We start from the raw sequence: 24,052 nt of genomic DNA on the forward strand, positions 1-24,052 counted from the left end.
GTGCTCATGAAGTTTTTTCATGAATCCTGCGTAACAATTTGTTTACAAGTTCATACATGCGCTGTGAGCTATCTGCTAGAAAGTTAAAGACATTACGGGCATTGTCGGGTTACTGCTAGTAATTAACTAAGACTCGCAACAAGGGGATTCAGTGATAATATAACTCATAATGTAACATTAACATAGCGGTTAAGTTTACTCAGTTGATGCCAGTTACGACAGCCAATAGTTGGCTGGCATTGTACTAGCAGTTAGCATGGAGAATCATAAGAGCGCTTTGATACCAAAGGTATCTTTTTATTTTTCAAGATCGGTTTTTTTGTATAACATTAATTTTGTAATGATGTAAGTTTGTGCTCCTTGCTGTTTTATTCTTGTATAATCTTAAGACTAATAGCTTTAAAACAGGAACAAAAGTATTTGTGGACTGTGATGTTTTAACCATGATCAACTTGTTTGTCTGAGATACGCAAAGATGTTTTATTGGAAAAAGGTACGTACATATATCAACAGCATCGGGTATCAACATATAGATGCATATAGATGTATGCTGTTGGTACTTGTATTAAACGTGGCTAATTAATATATCTAACGCATGTTAGGGTTTAATGGTTTTTACTGTTTTTCAATTACTTAACTTTTTGAATTATTTTTAAAAATATTTCAATTTTAACTGAAATTAAAATTTAAACCATTTGCAAAGCACAATTTTTCCAATAGTTTGCTAAAAGGTATTTAAAAAGAGGGAATTACAACATCACAAATGTGAAAAATTAATGGTAATTTGTGTAGTTTACATATTTCAAATATTTGGTTAAAGATTTGATTAAAGATAAAAAATAACTCAAAAGGTCTGATGTTACATAATATTATTATTGTTGCCTTGCCTTGTTACTCCCTTTGATTTGGTAACTGAAAAAATGTTATTTTTGTGCTTTAATTTAAATGCAGAGTTCATGAGAAAAGGCTGTTGGATTATTACGTCAAGAAAAGCTAAACATGAGTGAATCAGATGAAGAAGATGATGGAAGACGAGACTGCCATCCACTTACTTCGGAGAGCAACATTGAGTGGATAAATATTGTTGAGTCAGTAAGTTATATAAATTTATTCTATCATATACATGCGGCTAGACAGCTGCTTGTAGACAACATTTTTAAGCAAAAATAAAAATAACATTTTAACGTTAAAGCTAACTTTGAAATTAACTCTAGCTTTTCTGGAAGAAACAAGCTAATTAAATGGGGTCGAGGCAAAGCCTGGGCCTTGACCAGTTCAGCACCACTTTTGCCCTGAATGGCAATAGGTTTCAAATCAAAAGTTTCTGAGCTTGCCGCTTGTAACAAATATCTTTGGTTCAGCTATCTGCTGTGGAGGTGGTTAGAGCCAGTCCTGCTGTTTTATATAGTTTTGGGTTATATATAAAACATAGGTTTCTGAGGGCTGATATAGGTATACATTTTTTAATTAGGACTATATATAGTACTTTATTGGCAATAATTTCATTTCACAAATAGAAATGTTTTTCAAATTAGGCCATACAGCAATAGTAAAACAAAAAAAAGGGAAAAAAGCAACAGTTAGCCATTAAAATTGAATAAATAGTCTGACAAATAGTGTTTAAAATGCCTTTCTCTGCTAAGAGAACGGATATTTGGTAGAAGATTGTTAAAGCAGCTGGCAATGACATTTTCAAAATGATTGTTAGTGATTGTATGCAATTTGTTCATATCACGTAAGTTGAAATGAGTTAAGAACCTGTAATTGTCATCTAAAAAACGAGGACACAAACCATGAAAAATCTTGAAACATTGAATTGAAGTAAAATAAATATTTAGCATAGGCAGAGTAAGAAGACTACATATTAATCTGAAAATACATGTATCTAAAATTTTTAAACCTATGTTTAAAAAGTCACGTAGGTATAACCGAAGTGCAATCGTAAATCTTAAGTGTTATTTATTAATGGTTTATTAGAATAAGCCATGTGTATTACAACGACGTCACTACGAGATTCAATTTCTTGTCATTTTGTGCGTTTTCTTTGTTCTTTGTTTTCCAGAAACAATCAACTATCATAAGTAATGCTGGCAAGATAAACTTTAACTTTTTGACTTGAGAACTCCATCTTTGTTTTTAAGAGGCATAATTGTCATACGTATGTAATGCTGTCAAGATAAACTTTGAACTTTTGGCTTGAAAACTAATCAATTAGCATTTTAGCAGGCAAGCTCCATTGTAAAATTGTGAGTTAATATTTTAATCGCAATCATCAAGATGAGTGACATTGCTTGTGATTTTCTATACGGCTAATTGTAATAGCTAAAATAATATTAGTTGGGTATTTCCTGTTAGATTTACTCGAATTAACTTTTTGATTAGCAAATGTTTATGAAAAACCATTGAGTCAGTTATAAATTTATCAATCATGAAGTCAATATGTTGTCATACAAAGTTATTACAATAATTTTTATATTTTAGTAGAACCAAGGCTAGTTTTATAACAAACATAGCCTGAGTAGACATTATTTATTCACTCTGAACAATGGCCAGTAGTTGTAGTTGAATATACGAGACTTACTTTAGCATAAGAGAGATAGATTTACAGGACCTATCTTAGTATAAAATGAACTGCATGCACATGACTTATTTTAGCATAAGTATACATACCCTACCTATATTGGTATAAATAAAACTAACTATAAACCTCGTATCTTAGCTGACGTGAACCGAACACAAACTATGTTTCTGATCATTTTCAGAGCATGTCTGTCAATACAAAGTTTCCATTGCTGCAAAAACAAATCTGCAAAGTCTGTGGTTTCAAAAGTAACTATGTTAACATAGTATGTGAGCTTTGTAACACATTTCTTGACTCTCCTACTTGTGGCGAGTATTTTGAAGCAGAGGCTACAGAGAATTGGACTTGTTCAAAATGCGACTTTGTTAACACAGGTAAGTGTGCACTATCTGTAGGAGTTAATTTTCTAGAAAATGTCTTAAGTAGTTATCATAAGACTAGTATTTGTCGGTGTAATAAGGTTATATTGAGTGTCAACTGCATGGTAGGATGTGTGTAAGCAAATGATAAAACATAGCTAGCATAGGTAATATTATAATCTAAAGATGAGCTGACTCAGCTAGCTGTGAAGCTGGTAAAGTCACTAAAATTCAGTGTGAGCACACACTGTGACAATAATCCATCATTATATTAAGAAATATTAGTCTGTATTAGGAAATAATGTAGATAATCCACAAGTATTCTTTACTCCTCTTTATTTGAGAAAACTAAACACTTTGAATTGAGGGTTAAAGTGTATTCAACCAATATGAATATAGCTTTGTGACATAAAGTGCAGTACGTCAGATAACATTATATGATGAGTGCTACTGCAGTTGTGGGATGTGTGCTGCCCTAGCTCGCTTTTTCTCCTAGAGGGTTTCCCACTCTGGATTCAAGCTCGGCGGTTATTTTTTTTTCTGAACAGCCTTTTGCCAGTTTTTGGTTCTGCCAGTGTCAACTTTTAGTCTACTGAGGGAGCATCGAGTTGTAGGTGGGCCAACATCTTTTAGACCAGACCAGATAAACAACCAGCCCATATCTGCAACATTCTCCTCGCCATTAAAGATCATGGGAAGGTTCTATTACAATATATTGTGGCAGTACTTACTGAGCCAACATGAGTGTTGATGGGCCCCGTACTCCAAACATCAAACCTTTTGAGGTACTAGATTTCTATCTGGTTTTGCATAGGTACGGGTCAGTAGCAACATCGGCGGTAGCCTTGGCCGTGTCTGCCCAATATTCACTATACTTCCTGAGCTGCCGAGCCCTCACCAGCTTGCGCTCTTTCAGCACCTGTTCAGTAAACCTGCAATCCAGAATACAACAAAGACCGTTGCTTGAGTGCCAGGACTGGCTCTACATTTTTGGCTTGGGCCTCCTGGTGGGGTGACTCAAATCGTGGTTGCCTGTGCTTCCTCCTATTGATTTGCTGCTTTTTTTAGCTTTTTAGTGGTTGGCTAGCAATACTCGATGAGGAGTAGATGAAGACAGTTTGCTGCAGTTTGTTGCAAAAAGCTCGGCTTTTAAACACATTTCTCCTTGAAGGTGATGATAAAACATGTTCTCATGACTGCAGCCTTTGCCAAATGATATCAAAACCAGTGGTCCCTAGTTATGTTCTGCCATGTGCAGAGACACGCAAAAACAACAGACTGTTCCAGGGCATGAGACATCTCTCATTGTTGTTAATTTAGCCGATATGTCACAGTTCTTCAATATTTCTTCAAGTGCTGCCATTACCTGGTCCTGGGTTTTTTGATGCACATTTTGATCAGTGGTGACTTATCTTCTTATTTTGTTGAGCCTGAACTTTCTGAACTTTTTTGTTCTCCAGTTCAGTTGTTCATTAAAAGAAAAAGTAGCAGCTCCTTGTCTACCTAATGAGTAATCCAATGTAGGTGCACACCGTAGCTGTACTAGTTATTAGTAACAAAATTGCTTAGTTTTTCAGACAGCTCATGAACATGCCTTCATTTGGCCCAGGTCGTTTTAATCTAGTGGCCAATAGAGTCCTCAGACGAAACTCTATCAACCTCGATGGTAGTAGTTAATTGTGGTGACCCAACACAAAGTAATCATCTCTGTCATTAATGCAACTGCTATGCCTCTCTCAAAACCAACTTAGCTCAACAGCATGTGCCCCGTGTGTTTTTGATACATTTTAGGTGCTTTCTATTGATCAACATTACAGGCTGCTGAAATTGCATGGTGCACTGATGAGCCATCAGGAATGGCATTCCTAAAATTCCGTTTTTGCTGATGTGATTTGCTACAAAAATTTATTATGTCTTTACATCTTGCAGCCAGACAGGCAGTTTGATTGGGCCATCGAATAACAGCTCAGCATCAAAGCAAACGTTGGTCAAACGTTTTGCCTAGCTGTTTGTATCTTGAGAAGGGATCCGTTTTGATCTCCATTGTTGGCTGTTTTATTTTTCTCTTCTGCCTTTTCTGCCCTTAATTGCTAAGGCTAAAACAGACTGAGCCATGTCAGATAAATTAGACCTTTTTGTCAGGCAGGGTTATATTCATAGGACAGGATTTGAACTTCTTCAGAGCCTCATACTAAGTGCATGAGGCCATAGGAAATTTCTTCTTTTTTGTTCCATCTTTTGACTTTACTGATCTCCTTGCATGAGTCCATTTTAGCTCAAATTTTTTGGTGAACCAACCAATTTGTTTTTTTTGTGTGTAAACTTGTGAGTTGGGTGCCTTCATGTGACCAGTAGTCAATCTTACTGCTGCAGTCTTTGATCATTTCTCCAGCCCAATCATCTCTTGCTCGAGCAGTCCCAACAGATGTGGCAGTTTAACTTTTGTTTGCTAATTTTGTGGTGTCTCAATTGAAGACCATATAAAAAGATAGCGGACGAGGCCTCTTTGTTTGAAACCTACGTGTAGCATGATATGTGTAGAGTTTTATTTGTTGCATAACTTCCTCATACACTCATTAGGATTGCCTATATGGTTCATTCTGCTAGAAAGCTATCGATGTATACTGGTATAAACAATAAACTATTATTCCTTTTTGTTAAACTACTTTTAAACTATTATTCCTTTTTGTGTGCATAACCATTATATGTGTAGAACTAGCAGAATACCCGACATTGCTCTGGTATTAAAAATCAGCTTATAAACAGTAAAAGGTTGGAACATGTAGTTGGCTGCTACTTGTCATTAGCTTTACAATTTGCCAATGGCTAGTTTGAGTAAACTTACTAGTAAAGGCTGTGAGAGCAAGCATAAATTTACATTGTGCCATAACGAAGATTGGTAGCGTAATTTCACCCACATAGCGACATGTATTGTCAATGCATCCAGCAATCTCGTCTAGCCTAATTGGTACAATATTTACCTGGTGAATGAGAGGTTCTGAGGTCAATTCTTCTGCGACACAGATTTTCCATTCCAATATTTTAATAGCCCCAGCTGAACAAACCAAAGTACATGCACACACGCACAAGTTTAGAAATTTATATATATAAAAATATTGGCTCAGATCTTTATATAATGATGTATTTAATGGTGAAGGCCTGTTTGCTGCTAACTACAGATCATTGTAACTCTTCTATCTCTTCTATATCTATAACAAGCCATCCTCTTTACTTTGTTGAACTTGCCAAGTCCTTCCCTATAGGATGTAAGTACACGTATCTGTGCATGTACAGTTATATTCATTTTTGTGCACAATACAACAAAAACTACAATCTTCTCTAGACATCTCTACAATAATCAACTAGCTAGACTTTAATTGGATTGCATCAGCCTTTACATCACATCAGCAAGCATCATTTTCAATAAGCAACTAGGCCTTATGCAATTTGAGGTGCTTATGCAGTCTTTCAGATTACTTAAGCACCTCAAACTGCACCAGCCTCGCAGTGTACCAACCAACATCATTGCCAACAGGTGACTAAGTAATCAATCTCCTGAAATTGCACCAGCAATACAGAGCATCAGCAAGCATCATTGTAAATAAGTGACCAGGCTGGAAATTTTCTAAAATGCACCAGCAAAACAGTGTACTAGAAAGGCAGTGTTACCTTCCTGGCCATTTTCACTTGTCAGAGTTCACAGGAGGTGGTATTTTCCTTTTGGAAACAGAAAAAAAATTGCAGTTGCAATCTCTGCAAACAGAGAGTCTGGGATTGGAAAACCTCCCATAATCAGCTAATCAAAATCTACTGCACTTTTATAACAACTCCCCATTTGCCTACATATACAACAAGTTGATTAGAGATCTCAAAGCAACCGAAAGCTTTGGCTTGATAAATTTAGGATATCAGGTTATCATTTTATTTGAAAGACCAACTGGCTAGTTTTATTTTTACTATGAACTTTTGGCATAATAACACAGTTTTTATTTTTTATTTACAATTCACGATAGACAAAAATATAAAACGTAAACAAAGACCAAAATGGAATTCTGCTCATCCAACTCTCCAATATCAAGCCTAAAAATTTTTAATAAATATATTTTCATGTTAATGAATTATATGTGTCTGCATTTTGATCAAAACACATATTTGCTATAAAAAATTTTTTGGAGCCACTTACGAATCTGAAAAAAAAACATAAATATGTTTTTTGTTTGTCAAATGTATTGATTTTTGGATAGAATTTCCGGCAGATTCTAAGCTAGTTTAAATTAAAGCTCTATGACAAAAATTTTCAGCCATTATTAATTCTGTCAGAACAAGCAAAATTAATTGTAGTGAAAAAAATAATCTATAACGATCGAGGCCTATACATTTTTAACCAACAGGATTATTTGCTAAAATAACTGACTTCGCATTAAAAGTCACCATGAGATTAACTGAATTTAAAACAAAATCAGTAACTTAGTACATTGCACTTTATGAAAATGAAAATAACTTGTTTTGAGCCAAACAAATTTCCACAATTAAATTTGAGGCTAGAATATTGTATCAGAACAAAAATATTGAAAGTAACTATGGGAACAGCTGGTTTTAGAAATGAACACTTATCATGAACTTTTGAATGCTCTACTCTGTAATCATAACCTTAGCAAATACAATTACAACAACTAAAAGTCTGAGTTATTCATTCATTTGGATTTAGTAAAGCTGACAGCACAAATCTTCTACAGTATTTTAGTGTGTATTCAATGTATTCAAAATTGCAAAATTTAACTTTCTTTTGTTATATTTATATATTTATTCATACAATTTTAAAATACACATTTAGAAAATCTAAGATCAAGCAGTTAATCCTAAAGCCTCTATTTAAATGCCACCGTTATTTGAACGCCACTTCTAATAGAATGCTACTCTAGGAGAAGGGTTAAACAATACAGCACTATCTTTCAATTGATCGATACCTCCATTTGACCTCCACTTTGACGTTGTTCGATTTTTACGAACCCGTAATAGGAGATGATTAGTGAAATTGTCTACGAAACAGTACTAACAATGACTCGGTTACATCAATAACAATTAACTTTTTGTTGCTGTAGTAGTTGAAATTATTTTAATGATGGTGTACCAAAGAAGATCAATCGTCACTATCATCAGGACTACGGTATCATTCAAAGTGACTAAAATCTAAATCATCTTTATTGTTTGGTTCATGATGAAGTTTCAATTGTATCTGAAGAAGTTGAAGTGTTTTGATGAAGAATGAGAATACAGTTCAAGAACACAGTATAATGTAGTAGCAGCAATTATTATGATATATTCCAACTTTAAACAGAACAAACATCTTTAAAATTTAAAACCGTTATCTGTGACCGTAAACTGTAAACAAATTATCAAAACAGTTCCATTTTAATTTTGGTGTGATACTTCGGTACGTATTATGAAAATTAGTTTATAAGCAATGCGAAAGCCGGCGGCATCAGCATTGATTTGTCAAAAAGAGTGTGTTAAATATAGCTGGCATCGAAAGGAATAAATTTATTGTTCCAGAAATCTGATGTGATAGTCTAAAAATACACCACCACAGTTTATTTAAACATCACATTTAATTAAAAGCCACTACAAAGAAAAGGTTAACAAATAAATTGCCATGGCATTAAAATAGAGGTTTTACGGTAACTATCAATGAAAATGGGTTGATTAACCACAAATAGCAAAATATTATTGAGAAAAGTATACAAAAGTTCATGAGTGAGTAGAAAATCCTTGGTGCAGACAAAAAATACATTTTTTGTAAGTTGAACTAATTCTAAGTAACTTTGTAAATTATATGCAGGTAGAAGCTGATTGGCTAAAGATTGTCATTGATACCACTGTTTTTGTATAACCAAAGTTAATTTTTAGGGCTGGCAAAAAGCTGTGACGCTTGTGAGAAAATCGAAACATATGCAGAAGAAATCAAGTAAGAGTTGCCATTACTTGTCTGACTCTGTCATATGAAGTCTTCGTTTGGTTATTTCAATTATTTGATGCTGTTTTATTTTACTCTGAAATTTTATTAAAACCGTAAGAATCATTTGATTTGATATTTGTGGAAAATTTTCAGTTTTTTATTTGCTATGAAAAACTGTCTTTCCATAATGTTTAAAACCAAATGCATTGCCAACGCTGTAATTGTTTTACTTTACACCCTCAAGCTAAAAGCAGACTTCACAAACTATTCCAATACTTTTAAACCCTAGACCTTATTGATCAGTTTGATTTTACTAAACACTGATATGATAGAAACGGAAAACTAACTTGATGTTTGATTAATCATGAAATAGTCAATAATCAAGAAATATCGTTCTAAAGAATATAAGCTGAATAAGATAATCAAATACCCAAGCGTTTTTAGCAGGTTCAACTGCAACATGTAATTTAACATATTTTAGTTTTAAACCTAAGGGTTTTAGAGTATTTACCAAAGTTCTCTTTTGCATCAGCCAACTTCATTTCTACTCGTTTGGTCAATTAAGTTTTGTATTTGTTTTTCCACGAGAGACAACTTTGACTTATTGTTGCGGTAGAGGCTGGTTGTTATGTAGATGCATCATTAGTTTCAAGTTAATATATTCAATTTAATCACTTTCTTATGAGGAAAAAGTTGGAAAAGCCTACCTACAAAAATACACCATAAGTTGACACAAAGGCAGGGGCTTCTTGCAGTAACGGTCATTTAAGTAGTTAGTAGCTATGAAAAATGCTGAGTTGGTACTACATGGGTAACAAAAAATATAAACTAATATACTACTCATGGCGGCATAAATTAGATGAAGTAGACGCACCATATATTTTTAGATTGTAACAAGCTGTAGACTTCAAGTTTGAATGTGAAAAGGAATTTATAGTTTGGGGGTTTCAAGTGGATAGCAAGTGTGTCGGTGTTCTGGATGTAAGGTGTTGTTAAAGTATCACCTCAGGAAGTGCCGGTTTATTATGTTAAAATATGTTCAAAGGTCAAATTAATACTAAAAACCTCATGGTAGTTTCATTGTATTAAAACTATTTTAAAGCTTGTAGTGAACTTAAAAGGCTGTACAGCTGTTAAAAGCTAGTCATCATTTGGAATAAAGCATAGTATGGTGCAGACATGAAATTATTCTGCTTGGAGAAGAGCTGTCTATTTTGAGCTGGTTATTAATGGGTACAGAATATGGTTTGTATGAAACAAGTGATATGCTTTTTGTGTCTAGAAAGATTGTCCTTAAAGAGCCGGTAATTACTTGGTATAGGATTTACATGTAGGATAAAATAGACTACACTTTGCTTTCAGAAGTACTTCATTTTTTATTGTATTTGCAAACTCAATAAAATGGTCTTTCATAGCATTCTTAGAAAGCAAAATTTTGATGATTATCATTTGAAGTAGCTTTCCTTACAAAGGTCATTATTTGAAGGTAGGCTGTAATAAATTATTAATACATTATTAAAACAATTCTAGTACTTTAAATAATAACAGTTTTTTAACTTCGATGCAGTAGGAGCTGATTTATGCAATCACAATTAATATTATATTCTAATAAATGTATTTTTGACGTAATTTATTTTTAAAAACAAAATCAAAGATAATAGTTTACCTGATCTTTAAATAACAATTAATGAAGTAAATAATTTCCGTAAAAACTAGTAACAAATTGAAAGAATGACCTACATATAAATACTTTGGAATGTAGTAAAGTTTATGAACTTTAGTTTTGTTATTTTTGACTGCATGGAAATTCACTTGCTTTTACTTGTTTTGAAATTTTATTCGAGAATAGTAGAAGCATGCGAGTGTTGTAATTATTTTATGCAATAGATATAAAGACACACTGCCATTGAAACTGCATCAATAAAATTGCATAGACAGCTAAACTTTAGGAAAAATACTTTTGTTTTGTTATATGGGTCTTTTAAATACATCAAACAGTTAGATCAATGATCAGTTGTTATCAAAATTTATAAACCCGCTGTTTTGCAAAGCGCTACATTGTTGAACTGTAGAAACAGTGCAGGCTGTAAATCCCAATGTTTTACTGCTGTTTTCGGTTCTAGTAGTGTAATATATTGTCATGTTAAATAGCCCCATGAGGTAAACTCTGAATAACTGCTTGAGATGAAACTTCTTTTTTTCATACCTCAGACATCTATACATTCGAACTAGTGGAGATACAGAGATGTGCAACAAAGAGCAAAATAAAGAAACAATAAAAGCAGAAATACAAAAAATAAACCAACAGTGTGAAAAGGTAAATATGTAATTTTTAAAGAAAATTCAAGTTGCTAGTCGTTAGCCTCATATAGGCAAAATTCAAAATGAAGAGCTATACATGTTCGTAACAGCACTAAAACACATGTAAACTATAGTATATATACTTGATAGTCTCCTTTTTTCTCCAGGTGTACATTTGAAGCCTTCAGTACATTATTCTGTATATTAAATATAAATACAATTGAAAGCTGATGCGTTATTAAGTAAAGTGGTACCTCAAAAATAATTTATTATGTTCGATTTCTATTTGCTTCTGGTTCGACAAATGAGTTGTTTAAATAACACATTAATTTTACTCATTAACAAAAAGAGGTACCGGATAATGCAGTTATGGACATATATGAGAGTAGTGAATCGAGACAAAATTTTAAACATAAATTAAACTACCAATAGAAATTTATAGGAATCGAGTTAGCACAATTGAATTAATATTTTTTCCAAACTTCGTTACTGTTTTTTTATTTCAAGCTAATCATCGTTCTCTTAAACTTCTTTTTTTGCTTCTCACCACTGCTGTAATTTTGAGACCCATGAATATTGAAAATAAGTCACATGAATGGGAAATAAGTAAAAAATATACAAAGTGTATTACTATTCTTATTCACATAGTGACTCAAACTGATGCTGCACAATTGACACACGCTTGACTGTTAAAATTCCAAATGTATGTACAAAATCCAATGCAAAATTTTCTTAAAATTTCTATTCTAGTTTTGAATTGTTCAAATATAGAACATTTCTAGAGTCACAATATCACTGTTTATTCTAGATCTACTTTATTATTTAAAAAATTAAAAGTTGCTAAGTTTTGAACAGCGGATTCATCAAATAAGCCACACCGGTAAATAACAACTTTGTTAATGGGTCTTGATTTTTATTTTTCAGCCATTCTCGAACCAACTAAATAAATTAACAACATATTATAGAATTATGAAACCATGCAAAAGTTTAATAGAAACCATGCTATAATGATAACTACAAATATGTTTATCTTACTGGCTATTTAAAATAATCTCTGTGTTATAATTTTTAGGCACTATAGCCTTGGGAATTAGTGCAGTCATAAATATGTCTCTTTTTTCTTGAAACCACCAGCTATATTGTGTTTGCTACTTGCACTAAAAGCTATCGCCTTAACCATACGAAAAGAAAATAAAAATTACTGATAGTTGATATGACTTAAGAGTTATACACATATTTCAAAGGTGGTGATAAAACCATTCATGCGGCCATATGTGTTTAAAATTGTTCCAAACTGCATTAATACAATGGTACATGATGAAAATCTATATGTATTGTCATTTGAACTAATAAATAATGTAGAAATAGTGACATGTAGGATATCTTAATTAAAATGCTTAATTTTATTTTTTTAATATCAAAATTTTGAGAGATTTGAAATATTTGAGTTATTGTTGAATTACGTTCAATAGACCAACTCAACTTTAAATGTTTTAAGACTCTTATATTACTGTGTGTATATAAGAGTATAAGATGATTTTATCACTGTATGTGGCTAACACTCTTAGATGTTTCTATATATATATATATATATATATATATATATATATATATATATATATATATATATATATATATATATATATATATATACATATATATATAGATATAGATATATATAAACCTCAAAGTTCATGCGGTTTTTGTTTTTTGTTTTCTGTGATTTTGCACTATGGTGAGTCCAGCTATAGCTATTGAAATTTAGGAGTTGAAACCCTACATCGGTCTTTAACACTCAAACACTTTTATAGTTGTTTTATTTTGTTTCATAACTTATTTTTTCTGTACCAAACTTTGTTCGCATGATATGAAGTTTGAAAATTACAGTTGTTTGTGAAAATTTAAAAACCTTAATAGTTATTTATTTTTTCCCTCAACTTACTTCAAGTGCACAAATACTTGTTCAAAATATGAAGTTTGAAAGCTAGAATGGTAACTGTTATTATCCATTAAATAGAAGTAAATTTTTTTGCAAGGGTTTTTATTACACGGGTAACACCAAGCATTCATCTAATCACTGTATATATCTGACGGCATAATATGTCTCTATGTCTGTATGTCGCTGAAAGTATAAGATTTCTCAATTACTGTATGTAGCAAAGGTCATGTAAATAGCCCTGTATGTACATGTATCAGGGAGCAAAAGAATATCTGTCGATAATTGTCGCTGCTATTCTAACTCACTGTCATTGCACATACACTTACAAAATAATAAAGGTGTTGTAGCGGCTGAAAGGAACAAGGTTCAAACCAGCCAAATGCAAACCTTTCTAGTGGCAAGGGCCTGGCCATTATGACTAAAATGGGCCTGGCCAGTTGCTTACCCAGCCATTTGGTAAGCAAAGAAAAAGTAGCTACTGATTCTAAGAAAACAAGGACGGTCAAAGCATGCTTAACCCCCTGATGGCTGAAAGAGCTGCCAGGCTTCCTGGGCATCGTTAGTTACTACTGTCAGTATACCCCAAGCTTCAGTCTTTGAACAACCTGACGTAAAAACTAAATAAGTGGACATTAGCAGAAAAGTTCAGCAGGCCACCCGTGATGATCTGAAAGAACCCATCTCTTCTGAACACCTCTTTGGATACTTTGATCTGAGTCAGTGTCACATCTGAAGTAAAGACGCAAGTGAATTCAAGATAGGGACAGCGTTGTTGATAGCACAACACAAAGCATGAAGTCGCTTATTAAAAGGAACTGCTGTGTCACATAGAGGGCGTTGCTTGCCATAGTCAAAGCCGCGATGCACTTTTGACCATTCCTATGTGACCGACAGTTCCTACTCCGAACTGACCATGGCTCAATATGTTGGCTGTGCAGGAGGATGGAGCTATCCAATCAGATGACATTATGGTTAGAAATTTTGCCGCAGTTTCTTTGCTAGGCCAAGAAACTTTGGAGGGAGGTATACAGGTAGTTTCCTGACTCCACCAGAAAACCTACCTACATACCTCCCTCCTTAAAGGCAGCTGGTTGACCTAAATAGCTAGCCAGCTCGCTTGGTTTAGAAAAAACCCTGACGCCGCTGTTGGGTTTTCCTGGAGTCTACGCAACAAAGGGCAGTTCTCTATAATGGCTCTCAACTAAGGGTGATCCTTTCGGCACCTTATGTTAACCAGAATTGTCCTATGTTGACCCTAATCTGCTTTGGCTCCGGCACATGTTAAGGTACAGTAAAGACTTTGGCCTTCCGGCGGTTCTTGGCTCCGCCAGCAAGTACCGTAAGACCAAGGGATGCCACAGTAACAATGATGGACTAAGCCATTAGACCTGTAAAGGCTGCCAGCAGTGCAAGTTCCTTGAAATTAGGGATTGCAGACCTACCCAGAGGAGACTCACCATAAAGGACCATCCCTTGTTGCGTAGACTTCAGAAAATCCCAGCAGCATTGTCAAGGGTAGTCTGAACCGTTTGATATTGCTAGCCCATTAGTTCAACCAGTTGCCTTCAAGTAGGTAGCTATGTAGTTTAACCCAAAGTTGACCAAGGTCATCCTTGAACCTTCCAACATGGCTCACATGACGACCTTTAGGTAACATCAGCAAAAATCTGGGGCAAATAACAGACTGCCGGGCAAGAGCCTATGGCCACCGTTAACTAAGCTTTTCTGTAAAAATGACGGGACTAGGGAGCCTTTGAAGCTAAAGAAACTGGAGCTTTGGCTATTGTACAAAAACCATTTCTCAGAATACTGCTGAATTGAATGCTAGAAGCTTAGATTTCACCCCACTTCTAGTTCAGCTGATATGCAGTCAGCTTGCCATCTATCAGAAGAACTACCATGTGACAAATGCGCACCTTGGCTTACACTGAGATAGGCAAGATGACCAGTCATTTTCATTTGACGTGGTACTAGCCAGGTCTTACAAAATCTTGAGGAGACTATGTGAAAACCACAATGAGAGCCAAATGCAAAACACGGTGAAACGAAAGCAGCTGGAAGAAGGCTGAAGATGTACACTGGCCAGCTCTGACATGATGGGAGACATATTGGGCCATCTGCCAGTGACACGGAAAAATAACAAGTAGATTTTGTTACCAGTTACCGAAATCGCACCTCACTCCAAAACTACCAGGTCATTAAGGTAGTGAAGCGCAACAATTGGCAGCTGGGGTGATTTGCTCAGGGCGCTGCTGCCATAACGAGGCTATGAAGAAGGGGGGTGTTGCTCCTTTAGCTGATGAGAAAATAAGGAGTGCACCACACTAAGCCACAAAAGGACGACAAACCTGCTCAAACTCGATTGACAGCTGTTCCTGCTAGACTAGCTACAGTATATTTTTACCCCTTATTCCCAAAGTCCCAGCTAACACATGAATTTATTGTTTTGCTTCTCAAAAGATGGAAAAAAGTGCATAATTCTCTCTGCCAGGCACAGATAGCAATTTAGCAGGAGAAGCAAAATTAGCTACCTGTTTTTGCCCTTGGAAACTAGGTCTTGATGGTAAATAAGCGGCAGAACAGAGATGGCAACCCAAGCTGCAAACCAGATCTGTGGAACCATACCAGGTCATGCATTTACAGGTCTGGCCAACCACACCTATCTGGTAGAGTGGCAGATATAATTCTCTACCTAAACACGAAGGCTAGTTGAAGCCTTGCCATGCCTGTCTGGAGAAGTCATAATGAGCCTTAGTTACTGCAAACTTTCAAAGAAGATCTTACAAGTTAAATCTCAGCTAAGTCAAACAGGGCGACGAGAGCCAGAGGAGTAGATGGAATTGACTATTTCATAGCTAGATACTTTGAAATTATAAGAGCTGGCACCCAGAATGCAAACTCGAAAAAAAATCAGAAAAAAACCGAAATGAAAAAGCAGATTAAATTCCAAAACAACCAAACCACCTAGGAGCCTAGAAAAACTGGCTTCAGACTTCAATCAGCATAACTTTTGACCGGCTCGAACAACCAGGAAACAGATCGATACAGTGAGCGGACGCGTTGTAGCATAGCATCAGCCAAGCCTTAGCAAATTTATCGGAGTAATATCGCAACAAAGGGAATGCATCAAACTCAAATTTCATTTGTGAAACAATCAATTCTACTTTGAAGTAGAGAAAAGCAAGTTCAGCATCAAGGTCTTCTCAATATCACTCACTCAAGCTTGTTACAGTTTTTATATTCTGTTCCTATGGGGTCTAAGCATTGTAAGTTGAATATTTCTTTAGAAAAAATGCTGAGCTGGCTCGGATACTTAGATGCAAGACAGTAGAAGCAGCTAGGGGCCTTCTAGACCTAAAAGACAAGCCTGTAGCAATATGTAAAAAAGCATGGTCACAAAAAAATTGGACAAGGCAGGAAGTTTTCCACTGATGAAAATACTGGGGGATGTAGAGTGCCTTGATTAGGCTGATTTAGTGAATGTTTATAATACTGTAGTCTATCACCTGTATAGTCTCAAGCGACTCCATTTATCAAATATCTATGGCTGGCCAAGGAACATCTCTAAGAAAACGTGTACCTCCTCCCTGACTATAACCATCTGTATCTAAAAAGGAAGAAACAGCTGGCATGGTCTGTCAAAAAAGACAGACATAAACTCATGAAGAAGAGCTTTAAGAGCAAGCACTTGGCAAACTCACCACCTAAAAAGAAGTCAACTCAGCCCAAGAAGAAACCAGCTTAGCTGCTGGAAGAGCAAGCCTGGCAAATTAGGAAGCGGTCGGGCATCTGCCATTGTTAAGCATTTCCCAAAACCTTTTCATTTGGATTATGAAAAGCCAGCCAGGAAGGTGGTTGTTACGAGACTGGCAGAAGAAAAAGGTTTAGAAGTTGATACATGATGGCCGGCATCAGGCTGGACTGGTAAAGGGCCACTGATGATCTGCATCACCAGACACTGTTCCAGGGGGACAGTTTAGATGAAGCTTTGTCTCCTGGAGCATAAAGCAAAGCAGAACCAGCTTTGTAGCCAGTTCATCGCCTGTACCAACTTTATCTTAAAGATCTATCTGCTCTGTAATAGGGTGGAGAAAACTGTGATGCATATGAATGACCAAGCCCAAAGCTGAATATGATTGGAATGGCCAGTCTGCAAACTAGCTGACAGGAGGATGGCTTGGCTAAGCCAGCCCAGAAGATACTTTGGCCGGCATCACTGAACCAAAGCAATAATGAGCCGAGCTGGGCCATAAACAGAAGGTACGATTGACAGGCTGCCAATCGATAAAGGCTGGCATTTACATACCAATAGGTACTTTTCCATACTTACTGTAAGAAGGTATTTTACCTATTTTTCTAAAGCATATTAACAATAAAAAAGTATCTTACCTATTAAATTGGTATTTTAATAAGAAACATGGGTTTCAATGAAATAATTGGTATTTCACCGACATAATGTACATTTTACCAAATAATAGGTATTTACCGGTTAATCTTCTATTCCCTTCGACATTTTCCTTTATTACATCTAAAGAAATACGAACAAGGATCTCAACATCACAAAAAAATTTCCAAGTTGTAAAACTAGTGTTTTAATTTGTTTTAACTTAACAACTGTAACCTGGATTATAATGATTGTGGTAATCTAATAGATTCTAAGCCGCTAGAAGGTTTCTAAAGCGGTCTATTTTACCCTTCAATGAATTTAGAAACTTTTTACATAATTGGAAGTTTTCTTTCAAATGTTTGTTTGGAATTTTACAGCTGTGACCTAACTTATATTTGTAACTTTGAGTAAATAATGTTTAGTCCCTAGAGAACCTTCAACCTGGTCCCCTTAAATTTATCAATCTTTTAAAACTATGTATGTTTAAACCTGCAGAAGTTTAACTACATATGTTTAATTTGTATCTAATAAAATAGTTTATACATTGTAGTGGTAACAGTGAAATATATTTCATAATGATGTAGTTTTTGGCAACTAGAGCCCTTTTTACTAGCTCTCTAAGAATAATATAAAACTTAAAACTACCTCTAATTTTATGGAGATGTTTCTACAAAAGTCTAGCTGACAGCTTTTTACTGTTTTTAAAATTCATCAAAAACAAACCGAAATATAAAGAAAATCAATAACAAGAGTTGTTTCCATCTATCTGTTCAAAGCCATGCCAATAGGGCTGAAAATAAAACTGCTTTGCGTGGAAATTAAATGTGAGTGCTCCAATGTACACTTTGTCACTCTTACCACTATACCACTAATTAACCACCACGAAAGGAAACAAATATTTGCATGCATTGAGCTAATGAAAATATGTTAACAACCCATCCTGAGAGTGATTTTGCTTTGCAAAACTTTTTTTTTCGTAATTGATTGTTAGCAATAATTAATTGTGCTAGAGGATTACAGCTTCGAATTTCCACCAACTTTACATTTATGAACTTTAGGTGACTTTGGCATCAGCTAAAGTATTTAATGATAACTATAATGATAGTTAGTTATAATGATTAATTTGATATGGAAATATTTCCATAGACAAGGTAATTCAAAAGTAATGACAATATATAAGCACCCTTAACAAATATAATGTACATATAAGAAGTGTTATCAAATTAGATAAAAGCATTAAAAAAGGGCAGACAATTTAATCACAAGTACACTCCCATTGCACTACTTGGAAGCGCTAATAATTTACTGTATAATTCTCCGCATACTGATTACTCATGACGATATCTCACAGTGCACAAGACTGTCAAGTGTACTAGTTATATATAGAAAAAATTATCTTTAAACAAAAACTAAACTCAGTATCCAGATATTGTTCTCTGCTCATGAACCTTTTTATACAAGTATTTTCATTCCTTTTGCAATTAGTTGAAATTTTAACGACAAATATATTGCTCATTTGTGTCAATCTTCTTACCTGTATATTGCTAGAACAAGACCAAGTTTGCAGACCTTCAGTTTCCACCAAATTCTACCTCTATTTCCCAAGATCCTAGTGATCTTCTTTTTCCTGGAGATCATTGGAGGCGTCCTGAGCAGTTGTTAGTAGATCCTGAAGATGAAAAGTATGAATGGACAGTATGCAATAACCCGCAACGAAAGGACTTCTCTCAAGGAGAGATTGGAAATTGCTGGTAATGCAGCTTAAAATTTACTTAACTTTGTTTATTTTTTCACAGTGTTCCACTGTCATGTTTTGACTTTCTACCTTGTTAAAGTTAATTAAAAAGTTTAGCGTTTAATGCAAGCGTTAACCTGGTAAAATGGATGATTGTTCACAGAACGCAAAATTAAAAAAGCTCACAACAGCTAATCTATCATGTTGGCATGTTTTTATATTAAAATTTTGGTAACAGAGCGCACACGGTTATTGTAGATTAAAACTTTTTTGTTGAGTACAAACGTAGATAGCAGTGATAAAGAAGTTAATATGTTCTGTTCTTATAAGTGCTATGACCAAATCTTTTCTAAAAAACTTCGCTAGCAAGCTTGCTACACACTGATAAAACTTAGATAGCAAAGTCAGTATACAGACAAAACACACACTCCCATTGTTAACATTCACACAATCAAATTTTCATCAACTTGAACAATGTTTTTCCTAAAATACGAATTTGGTAGATTTTTATGGTTTTTGAAGAAAACCGATTTATCTTATGTCAGCTTTAAACAGTTTAACCACACTAACTAATATTTAGACAAATAAACATTGAACAGTCAACTGTCATGGCACTTTCACTTTTTTTGTAAGCATTTATTTTATGATTCCCTCTTCTAATTTAATCTATTTTTGTCTAAGCTGTTGTAATACATCAATAAAAGTTTGAAAAAATTACATTTAACAAAAGGAAATTAGAAAATAGACCAATGTTACTATTTATGTGCTGTTGGAAAGGAATAAAACGATTAATATTAAATTGAAAACTTTGTTGGTTACAAGAGGCACTTCTGTGTATACATGTATATCAATTCTTAAACAATCTTGGCTAGTTTAATTCACTGCATAGAAGCTATACTACATTACTACTACACAATATACTACTACGCTACTACACTACTACACTACTACACTACTACACTAATACACTATTACACTACTATAGTCCTATAGTAATACACTAATACACTACTAAACTACTAAACTACTACACTAGTACACTACTACACTACTACAATAATACACTACATCACTACTACACTACTATACTAATACAATACTACACAACTACACTAATACACTAATACACTAATACACCAATAAACTACTACACTAATACACTACATCACTACTACACTATTACACTACTACACTAACACAATACTACAATACTACACAACTACACTAATACACTACTACACTAATACACTACTAAACTACTACATTACTACACTACTACACTGCTGCACTACTACACTACTACACTATTGCACTACTCCAATACTACAATACTACACAACTACACAAATGCACTACTACACTACTGCACTACTACACTACTACACTGCTACACTAATACACTACTACACTACTACACTACTAAACTACTACACTACTACACTTCTACACTACTACACTGCTAAACTACTACACTATTACACTACTACACTACTACCCTACTGCACTACTACACTACTGCATTACTACACTACTGCACTACTGCAGTACTACACTACTACATTACTACATCACTACATTACTACATTAATACATACTACACTACTATACTAATGGATATGGCCAAACCAAAAATTAAACATTTTATACTGTTTTCTTGCTCAAGGTATCATATAATGCCAATACAATCATATATTCAGTAATTGTAGCTGATCTAAATACTAGGAACTTAATGAAGTGTTGGTGTTATTAAAAGAAGTCAAACCGAATTTTGTACATAGCTGTCATTTCAAAAATGGGTGACAGATGGAGGGATTTTTATCAAATGAATAAGTGTTTTTTATTTTGAGTTTGGTATATAAGAGTTGGTAAGTGTACTCACACTGTCGGGTTCTACTGAGATAAATGAAACAGCAGAAAAATAATGTCAATTTAGAAATTAACATCAGGAGACTTGAAAAATCCAACATTCTATTGGTTACTTAACAGTGTGGCAACAGTTACAGTGGCTGTTAAAGATTATCATAATATTATCAGAATATGTTTATCAGAAAACTTCACCAGGAAATATTTCGTAGCTTTTTGGATTTTGATTGTGTGTTACAAGTTTTTCACTTTTAAGACAACTTGCAGACTAAAGAGAAGTCATGAAAATATTGATAGCTCATTAAGCAATATCTTTACACTTTTCAAGACTTTGCCCTTGTAGCAATCTGTTGTGAGACATATGCCAGAAGATTATTTTCTGTATGATGTGCTATAATCTTTCATGTTAGAAGGATACACATACACATTAAACATTGCTATCCAATATACAAAGTAAATTAATAAGAGTAAATGTATTCGAGTGCCAAAAAACATGACTATATTGTGAGAGTAAAAGTGTTGCTATATAATTAGAATAACCAAAAATATAAACAGTTAGCAGCCCAACTACAGTGATGAAATATCTAATAATTAAATTTTAATCAGTAAGCGTTACTTTTTAAAGTTGGTGAATGTGACGGATTGACCAAATATGGAAATTTCAGCTGCACTGATAATACGACTGGTTCAGGCGAGCAATTTTAGTGTTTGGATGCTGTGTATATATATAATGTATACAGCGCCCAAAAAATGGTCCGTTTAATTAATTAATTAATGTTGTTAATCTAAAGGTAGATACTGACGCAGACAGCCATTTTCTAATAATCAGGTATGGGTAGAGGTGGAACGAGACACGAGGCGCCTCGAATATCGACCTGTCTCGTCTCGTATCGGTCTCGTCTCGACTTAACTAATGCCAAACTCGAGACAGGAAATATCGTGATCGTGTGTTCTTTTAGGTGCGGTATTTCTTTGTAGAGCAACGTCTATCTGTTTCATTACACATTACATTAAAAAGTAAGACCCATTCGATAGATGGTAAAAATATACATGTACAAAGCGATATGTTTATAATAATTATTATCAATCAAGCTCAAATCTCTTAGAAATATATAACTTCGGTATTTTAGAGCTGTTTGTGTTACTTTTGTTTACAAAAACTACATGCATATCACTATTAAATGTTGTATTTAAATCGTTTACACCAGGTGAAATTTCAATTTAAAAAGAGGTTAATCCATTTTATATATACTAAGTACGCTAGTACTGGGGGTCCTACCACACAAAGCTGTCGTCAGAATAGTCACTTTTAAAATCACTGTCGTCACTTTTAAAATCACTGTCGTCACTTTAAAAATCGCTGTCACCTTTTTCAAATTGGTAACCAAAACAACCTATTTCTTCACATTCGTTATTTTAATACAAATATCTATACTGGTGGCACTGGGTTGCGTTAAAAATCTGAAACTCGCTAGGTTTAAACTTCTGCTAACCAAAAGCATGGCTCAACCAGCGACCTTCACAAGCATATTAGTGATGTTTGGGAGCGTTGCTGATTACTCCGCGAAGAGTAACAGCCGTCTTAGGTTTTTAGAGCTATATTTCTTGTACTGAAAATAGACCGAGATTGCCTTTAATAATCACTGTCAGTCACAGACTTGGAAACGGATTTGCTGTCAATGTCGTGGCATTTCATTGCTTTAATTATTTGGCAGTCTGTAAATGCTGGGCCAGATGCTTCAAACCAAAACTAGTGAAGTTTCGGTTGACCGTGGTGATTTATGAACAAATAATAAGTTAGTAACGGTACGGCAACACGTAACAAAATTTCCGTTGGTTCTAACCAAAATCACGAAATGATTGAAACACACAGAATTATTCTGCGCTGCTAGAATCGTGCTAGCGAGCACGATCTCAGCAGCTTTTGCAATTAGTATAGTCCAAGAGACGTTTAATGACACACAATAGTAAAAGTATAAGTGCAAATCAACATAGTACACACGATGCAACTGCTTAGATTGCGTTATTGAATGCATTTATTGTTTGGACGCTATAGCTACAATTTGTTTATTTTTTAATTATATTTCCTTTTTAGCAGCAAAAGTTTTGCGGTAGAGAATGTCGACATCTCTAGCGCAAACAAGTCAGTTGCATCGTATTTACTATGATAACTTTCTGTAATAATTTTCTTGTGTGTCGCATTATGTTTTCGGACTACTAACTAAAAAACGGTTCGCTAACTAAAAATAGCGCGACTTAGACAGTTTTATCGTGTGTTCTATGTTGAAATGCTTTCGTATTTTTATTGTGTGTCACGGTACATGTTTTGGACTATACTAATTGCTAAAGCCGCTAGAATCGTGCTCGCTAATAATTTGTTTAATCTGTTAAAAGCGTTCGTCGACGAACTCGGTGGGCATGCACAGCTCAAATAATTCTGTGAATTTTGACCGATTAATTCTGCGTTTTTCGTGATTTCGGCCAGAACTCCGAACCAACGAAAAATTCGTTACGTGCAGCCGTACCTTTAGTAATCCTATTTACGCAATCCTCGTCACCTACATTGGTAAATGGTCGTCTCGTCTGTCACTTTTTAAATATCCCTGTCGTCGGGTCGTCAGAATCGTCACAAAACATGGGAGGACCCCCAGTACTTGTAGTGAAATCATCACCAAATGCTCATTATTATACTGTCTCGTGTCTCGAGTCTCGAATTTTTACAAGACAGTGTCTTGAGTCTCGTCTCAAACTTAAAAAACCTGTCTCGTTCCACCTCTAGGTATGGGAAGATAATAAAAATTTGAACTTGTGCTTTAACTCAAGGCTATGAACCAGATACCTTGTATGAGTTTTTATTTCTAAAAAGCTGTGACGCAAAACGTACAAAAATTACTCAGATAGGTTAACATTGTTTATATTAACTCAACTTAT

At 34.6% G+C, this 24,052-nt stretch overlaps 1 pseudogene; it reads left to right on the forward strand.

Annotated features, from left to right (window-relative positions):
• Positions 1-999: 999 nt before the first annotated feature.
• On the forward strand, positions 1,000-20,869 carry LOC137406916 (dynein heavy chain-like; annotated as a pseudogene).
• The last annotated feature ends 3,183 nt before the right edge of the window (positions 20,870-24,052 follow it).

This window comes from Watersipora subatra, chromosome 10 (genome assembly GCF_963576615.1).
Source record: "Watersipora subatra chromosome 10, tzWatSuba1.1, whole genome shotgun sequence".
NCBI lineage: Eukaryota > Metazoa > Bryozoa > Gymnolaemata > Cheilostomatida > Watersiporidae > Watersipora > Watersipora subatra.